Source organism: Amphiura filiformis, chromosome 20, assembly GCF_039555335.1.
Source record: "Amphiura filiformis chromosome 20, Afil_fr2py, whole genome shotgun sequence".
In the NCBI taxonomy this organism is placed as follows: Eukaryota; Metazoa; Echinodermata; class Ophiuroidea; order Amphilepidida; family Amphiuridae; genus Amphiura; species Amphiura filiformis.
In genome coordinates this window covers 43,377,413-43,386,522 of record NC_092647.1, presented here as the reverse complement: position 1 = coordinate 43,386,522, position 9,110 = coordinate 43,377,413, and positions in this window count along the sequence as shown.

Below are 9,110 nucleotides of genomic sequence, written 5' to 3'. Positions count from 1 at the left end.
TTCCGCATTATTGTGTGGCATTTTGCTGATACAATTCTAGAAAAAAGGGTGTCATTGGGTAGACGCACCTAAAAAAATGCTGGTCTTCGGGTATGACTTTTTAAAACAAGGGATCATCGGGTATACTCGACTTTTAAAATGGGGGCTATTGACAGACACATACCGTCATTCCTAAAGTTAAGTGCCCCCACCCCGAGGGGTCAAATATGATTTTTAAACAAAAGTTTGTATTGTTCTTGGTAAACAGGCAACAACAACATAAAAATGAATTCGAAGAATTTTTTGACTTCAACACTACTTAAAATTTGGTACTGTGAAAGTGCTCCCGGAGAGCGATCAATTTTTAAGTAGCGTTGCAGTCAAAAAATTCTTCTAATTTAGTATTATACATGATATATCACTAGGTATGAATATTTAAGTTTATAACATAAACTTATAACATAAAAATGGATATCATTTCCTCACCTGTGATGAATCCATTAATGATGTAGCCAATGCCGTAGGACAATTGCATCCACGTAACGGCAATTATGCTTTCATCTGCCTTGATGGAGTCATTAGCAATGACATAAACTTGTGATCCAACTATACCGAGTCCTGCACCAAGTACAAAACTAAGCGAAGATAAAGCCACAAAAGTAGTTGCAAAGAACATCGCCACATAGCACACGGTAACTATAATAGAGCCGACATATAAAAGCACCCTGAGAGATCTATTACCCTGTAACACTGCCATTGTTATTCTAATAAAAAATGCTCCTATACCACTTATGGAAGCCATCACAGTGGCTGCCTTAGGCGTCAAACCTTTATTTTGGCCAAATGATACCAAGTATACAACCCATCCATTTTGTTCATACCCACAAATAGCCTGAACAATAAGAACAACTAGAAAGGCCCGATTGGTTAATAGAGAGCGATTAAAGATGTCTTTGAAGCAGTTGTTGAAGGTGAAGTCCTGGGTCTCGTCTTTTAATAATCTCATTAAGCTACCGTAGAATGCTGGATTGTGGATACTTCGGCAAGCTTTTAAAGGCTTGAGTAGTGTTGTTGCTGCCACGTAGTGTACGTTTAGTCAGTCCACCAAGTAGAAGCATTGATCCTCTCCATCCATAAGTGTCAATGAATTGTTGAGCTATTGGCGCAAATGTTACGATACCGAGTGGAAATCCACTGGAAACTATGCACAAAGCAACGGCGTAATCAGTGCTGAAATATGGTGATAATAAACCTATTGCAAACGTCCCACCTATACATGCAAAACCTGTAAGAACGTAGACATAGATTTATTCAAATTAAAAAGCAAGCGTCTCAATTTAATTATACAAATCTAATAAGCTTTGATCTGAAACGAGTGGACACTTACTAACATACTAATTAACTTGTCTTCAGTAACACATGAACTAAGAAAAGAGGATAAGCAAAAACAAAACACCAGAAATGATAAATCAGGCGTAAAATCAACACTAATGTTATACCTTTACAATTTCAGATGAAAATATTGAATTTTCACATTGCCCCGACACTAGAACAAAGTCTACGAACCAAGATCATTTTCGGCACTTTCTTTGTTCCAATGTAAATATATTGTTGTTGTTTTCTAGTTAACGTATCAACTTGCCTGTTAAAAACGTGCCCAGTAGTAACATGAAAATATTAGTGGCTACAGAACATGCCACCAATCCCATAGTAGACAAAACACTGCACGTTATTATGATGGTACGAGTTGCAAAACAACCTTGTTATGGGGAAGATCAAAATATCTGTAAGAAATTACAAAAACCGTTGTGTAAATTGGAAATGAAATCGTATATCTTTAAATAATATCTTTCGAATGTCTGATGCACTAGTGCGTAATTAAAACCAGATCATGCTTCCACTTAAGGGGGTACTACACCCATTGCATTTTTTTTGCATTTTTTGCATTTTGTGAAGAAATGAGAAAAAGAAATTGGACAAAGTGGTATGCAAAATGAAGGAGCAAATCTTCTCGTTCAATTGGTGGCATCAGTATCAATGACGCGTACATGCTTCTAATGGTATAAGCCAAAACGTGGTACATCACTGATGTTTTAAATTCACTTCATTTGGGAAAGCTTACTATCAACGGATTTCGTTAAAATTTTGGATATGTGTTGCTAACACATTAGGGAAATAATGTTGATATGTAAAATGGGAATAAGTGGTCCCTGATTTCTTTTATGACTTCATGAACTTGGTGCTCCACAACTATCAAAAAAACGAACCGGTTAAAATGCTTCTATTTTCAATGTTGAGCTATATTTTGTATTTTGAACTTGCGACACTATTTCACTTTAACTTAATTAAGCCATAGGTAACAGGTTATCACAACCACACTACAGCAATGTTGAAAAAGATTGTATTTTTTGTCACCTATACCACCATATTAGGTAGTTTTCCGTAAGCTTCATTTTTGTGATTTTGGTAACTATTTTATATTTATTTGCCCAATCCATCTCAACTAGGCAATCTAAATTGTACTCACCATTTACATCCCAAGGTATTTTAGTATATCCACCTCACACATTTCCATTATATATCCAGTAACAGACAAAATATCAAAATTGATGCCTCATTATGACATGTATGATATCACAGACTATCACATGTATTCAGAATTGATGCCTGAATTTGACTTGAACCAACTGACCTATAACCTGACCTTTGATGACCTTATAGCCTTTTGTTAATCTCTTTTCCTAACAACACATTATGGAAGATACATACATGGCGTAGTATTAAATTGTCTATGTGGAAGAGATTAGGCCTATTTAATTTATTCAGTGTTATAATCAGTGAGTACATTTCTATAGATAGTATAACAAAGGATTTAATGTATTCTATTCATGTATTCTACTTGGACATGTTATGAAACACACATCTCAGTTACCAGGATACAGTAAAAAAAAAATATATAGGGCTAAAATGATTTTCTAAAATGGTTTAAAATCACTTTGTAGGTAGAGATATTTTATAAGTTTAGGACATGCGATGATGAACATATTTATGTAGTTCATAAATTTGCAAGAAAAAAAGAGGAGGGGTACTGATGAAAATCAGGGTATTATTCCCCCTTAAAGCATATTATGGTTCCCCCACGAACCCCCACCCACCCCCACCACCACCCACACACCTTCGTTAAATAGTTATGCAAAAGAAAAGAAAAGAAAAAAGCCTTACTTAGAAAATATCCTCCAAAGTAAATAACTGAGACAATAACACCAATAGTTTGTGTGTAGGTTGCAAATTGGTCCTGTAGTACTGGAACGAAAACACCAAATGCTTTAACGATTCCCGATTCCAGAAATAATATTGTCCAAACTGATAGTAAGGTTAGCTTTCCATTTCCAAGATTTCCTTTCATCGTGAATGTACTGTTTACGGTGTCGACATAAATCACTTTAGTTTATTCTGCATCTATTCTACATAAAACATACTCCACAGTTATGAATATATGTTTATATGGTAAAGAAAGATGTACTGGCTCTTTCTAAAATGCATAGAGTTGTTCAAACATAACATGTTCATAGCATGCGTGTTCTTTGCTTCCTATTCTAGAGTGAAAACAATGAGTGACCGCGTTGTCCAGGTGTGAGCTAGAAATAACTAATAAATAACTGTTGTTTTGTTATGATCATATAACTTTAAAATTGAAATATTCATCATTAGAGATATCATTAATTGGTACAAATTAGAAAATTATGCATTTCCTCATGAACTTGATTTGGTATTATCATATAATAGGAATGGTTAGAGTGACCTTGTTGTTGTATAGATTGAACCGATTTTGGGCCTGCAAACACATACTTCAACCGAATATCATGGTTCCACAGGGAATTTACAAATAATTGGTTCCACGGGAAATTTACAAACTGGACTTGCAGAACCGGTGGTTGATCTTACTAATAAAAAAAACCCTTAAAAATGGAGTGCTCGGGCCATATGGAAGAGAAATGGTCATTCTCCGGCTGTTCACTCTCAACATACAATAGGAAGAGGTATTAAAGCTAATGGAAATACAGACGATTCAAGCAGGAGGCAACAGTCAAATAGCTACTCAGGTGCATCACATAGTACAAATAACGTTGACAATTACAATTAAAAAACCTTCAGGACAACTTCACCTTGTATTATTAGCAGTGGCGTAGCCATGATTTTGGAACCGAGGGGGCACAACTTGTAAATGTACCGACGGAAATATTTTTACTGACGGAAGTTGTGATTTGTTGACCCAAATTTTTTTTTCTTGTTTTGAAAAAGTGAAGAGCAAAAAAAAAAAAACAAAAAAAAATTTATTATTATTATTATTATTATTATTATTATTATTATTATTATTATTATTATTATTATTATTATTATTATTATTATTTTTTTTTGGATTAAAGAAATCTTATCCTATACGAGTGGATATGCGTGAGTAGTGGTTGATACAAATGACTATAAAGAGTTTAACTTCAACACTACACTATATTTTTTTCGCTTACCTGAAACATTTCGCTAGTTCGACTAGATCGATTTCGTCCTGTTTTGCCAAATGAAATAAAGATATTTCCTAATCCTTTATCAGATCTAATTACCTGGCAATAAAAGTTGCTGGAAGTTTGAATCTGCCCTGTCTTTGTTGAGGGATGGCTAGGAAAGTTTGATTTGCAGGGCCAGGTTCAAACTTCCATCGCCTGTCATCCTGGGCTGTCATCAAGACTACGGTAAAAAAAGGTCACGACCTGATGATAAACATCACAGTGTCAGCATCGCTGACGAAATATGGAGTTAATTGCTATCTATGTACTATTTTGAACTTTGATGAACAATGACATTCACACTTTGAATGCACTCCGTCTACATCCAATTGCTACAATGAATAAAATATAGTGACGACGGAACGCTATTGAAAAGCGTTAGGCCCTTCACAATTGATTCTTAGTTTCATGTTTCATGGTTGAAAACAAGGGATGAAGTGACTTTTAATAATTAATTATACGTCGGCCACCAGACCCTTGTGGCCCAGCAAGCCGGCTGCAACTCGCGAATACCTCGTGGCGTAGGTACTTTGAAGGTACCCGAGTACCGACACTGGTACTCGCCTGTCAGGTACTCCGCAGCTGAGTACCGACGTGGGTACTCTGGCAAAAAAAATGAGGCAAGCGGGTTGCCATTTCTTATTTGTTTCTGTTGCCATATTGTTTTATATTGATTAATATGTGCTTGATTTATGTTTCTTATTTATTCTTTGGGCATTTTAAGCGGATAAGTTAAGTAGGCCTATTAGTAAATGAGTAAATAAATAAGTAAGTAAATAAGTAACTAAAGGAGTAAGTAAATAAATAAGGAAATAGGTAAACAAGTAAATAAGTTATTAAATAAATAATTACCCAAAAAGAAGTAAATAAATAAATAAATAAATAAATAAATAAATAAATAAATAAATAAATAAATAAATAAATAAATAAATAAATAAATAAGGAGACAGGTAAAATAACTAATTATATAAATAAGTAAATAATTAGGTAAATAATAACTAAATAAGTAAGTAAATAAACAAGAAAATAAGAAAATAACCAAGTAGGTCTAAATAAATAAGCAAATAAATAAAATAAATAAATATCTAAATGAGTAAGTAAATAAATAAGTGAAGATAATAAATAAGTATAAAAACAATTAAATAAAGAAAGAAAGAACTAAGTAAATTTATAAGTACATAAGTAAATAAATCAGTAACCAACTAAATAAATAAATAGGTAATAAATAAATCAGTAAAATAACTAAAGCAAGTAATGAGTTAATGAATAAAAAACATATGAACATAAAATACATGATGCAATCTTTTCTAATCATTTCTGAAAAGTAATAAATTTACTAAATAATTAAATAAGATAAAAAAATACAAATGAAAACAACCAAGCTGAGCAACCATCAGCCAAGCAAACAGCTAACTAACCAACCAAGTAAACAATCAAACAAACATAAAACCGTGTTATTTTCCTAACAGAACAAAACGGAAAACAAAATAAAAACAACGGAATTATAACACTGTCGCCGGCGTACGGAAAAACTGCATTGTGCAACAAGCAATTGAATATATGAATACAAAAGCCACCTAAGTCCATACTTTGGCCAAATTGAGTTAAGCATGGGAAATTGTTGCTATACATAGGCCTGTCATATGCATGAAAGAACAACTCAAATTCATTCTCTGTGTCTATTGGGCATGTGAAAAATAATATGTATGAAAGAATCACCCAATTCCATGATTTGAGTCTTGTAACACATTGATTGAAATCCAGTATGTATAAAAGTCCACTTGTAACACATTCATTGCTAGAGAATGACTTTTAAACAAAAAATGGGTTTAATAAAGGAAAGTGTGTGGTTTATATTACATGGCAGAATGCTTATCAACATTATACATACCTGTGTGCTTTATTTTGTATTATCTTACTAGTGGTAATCTCATTCTAACATTGTTGTCTTTGTATATGATTCAAAAAACCAAAATTTAAAATGAACCCCACGAAGTCCCTGAAATGCTAATCGTCATACCTAATACAGGTTAATCCACTCATTTGCACGTAAAACTTACCATATTGACCAGGTAAATCTAACTGAAGGAATTAAAATGATACACGGGTTTTTCTCTCAAAATAACTTCGCATGGACTTAGGTGGCTTTTGTATTCATGTATTCAATTGCATCCAGATCATAACAAATTAATAATTCCACATCAACGCGTTCGTGTGCAAGCCTTGTTGAACGCGTAGTCGAACGCGCAGTCGGCCGCGTAGTTGTACCACGGGCGCTCGCGCCTTGAAGTCAATGAACGATCAAAGGACTTTAGCGACGGAGTAACTCGCGGGTGAGTACCTTCACTGCTACTTCACTGCTGACACATGGGTACACCATGGATGCGGTTACTATGCAGGTACTTCCGCTGAAGGGCCATCGAAGTACCCCCGACCATGGTCTGCCTATAAGTCACCTACTCGGTACATCGCAGTTGACTCTTAGGTGACGCATGGTGGAGTATCGATGTAAGTACTTTGCTACGGGGGTATCTACAGTATGGTGGCCGACGCTGGTACTTTGGTGTAGTACCAACGTCGGCCACAAAGGGCTAGGGTACTCGGTAGTAGCAGCTAGAAGCCGTGAAGTACCAATGCAGCAGAGGTACTCCGTCGCCAGGAATCTTGTAGTGTATGTTTGATTTTATACATAAGTATAAAACCCATTAACATGACGCAGTTAAACTGGTTTCCATATCTTCCTACTGAAACTATAGAACCTAATAATCAGTTTGACCTATCTCCTATCGCCTAAAGATATTCGTGCCATTGTCAACAAGAAAAACGTGACATCGTCTCCTGGTCCTGATGGGATTATGTATGGTTTTATCAAGAAACTCCCAAGCACTCATCTAGTTCTTAGTACTTTGTTCAGTAAGCTCCTTGAGTCTGGAGATCCTCCGGAATCCTGGTCTTCTAGCTCACTGCAAAATCTGAGAATTTTAGAATGATTGCCCTGACATCGTGTATTGCAAAAATTTACCATCAGATTATTGTTGAGCGTATGGCAAATTACCTGACCAAGAACGGACTCTTAGACCCTGAAACGCAAAAGGCTTTTTTTGCGCGGAATAAATAGTTGTGCAGAACATACCATGGTGATGAGAGAGCTTATTGCACATTACCTACTTTGATCTTGCTGATGCGTTCGGCTCCGTCGAACATTCTCTGATCATTTATGCTCTTCAGAGGAATGGAATCCCATCTCCGGTCGTCCAGTATGTTCAACGTCTGTATGACTCCCTCGATGGAACAGTTAAAGGCCCATCATGGTCTTCCGAACCCTTCCGCTTCAGAAAAGGAGTTTTTCAAGGTGACCCCCTCTCACCAATCATCTTTTTAACCGTTTTCAACCAAATAATTCAACACCTTAAGAACTTGGAATCCCAGTATGGCTATGATTTAAACGGTACAAAATACATAACCCTTCCTTTCGCCGACGATTTTTGCTTAATTACGACTCACAAAAGAACCCACCAGCGATTAATGAATGAACTTGCTCATAGAAATTCAACCATGAACCTCACACTAGCAATTCAATTGTTGCTGAGGCTATTGAGATTCAATCTTCAAATAGATGGTCCGCTATCAAAAAGACCACTCAAAAACAATCGAACGGACTATTGGAGAGACTATGTTCGTCCCTTATTACAACAAAACAAAAGAGAATGCTTGAGGTTATATGTGCTGAACAATCTGATCTTAACTGGCGTTCTATAATTTATAGGGGTCTTGTCATTTGCTGTCCGCTCCTCCATCGACTCCTTGCCTAAAAACCTGGGGCAAGCGGAGTAATGCTCGGTGTCCGCTCTGCAAAAACAAAGAGACTTTACACCACATTCTCAATAATTGTTCCGAGTCCCTTAAGTAAGGGAGGTATACTTGGATACACGATTCGATCCTGAACTACATTGTTCAGTGTTTGATCTCCTTTCTAAAAACGACGATGTGAAGGTTTTTGCGGACATCAAGGGCATGACCTCTTCCGGGTGTACAATACCTCCAAATATTTTGCCTACATCCCAACGCCCGGACATATTTTTGTATAATGAATCTGCCAAAAAGGCTTTGATTGCCGAACTCACTGTTCCTTTTGAACAAAATATAAAAACATCTCATGATCCGGTCTTCTTTCTGATCTTAACAAGGGGGGTGTGAAAACAAATCTTGTTTGTTTTGAGGTTGGTTCTCGTGGCCTGAGATGGTCAGTAAAGATAACGTTTCTCGTGTGCGTTCCATTTTCAAATTTTGCAAAGCTACTTTCACCAAAAAGGTCACCAATGACATTTCTAAACTAGCTTTGTTGGGCTCATAAAGCATTTGGAATTGAAGGAAAGAGCCCTTGTGGGATGACCTCAAACACCTCAAATTGAACATTGTTTAATCATGTTTGTTGGCTCTTTTAAATTATTTTTATGCATTTGTATGTAATTGTTTGTTTTTTTTTTTTTTTCCTTGCATTGGTCCATGCTATTGTTTGGCACTGGCATGTTGGCCATGTCCTAGGTTGTGTGTGTGCTTTTTAACCTT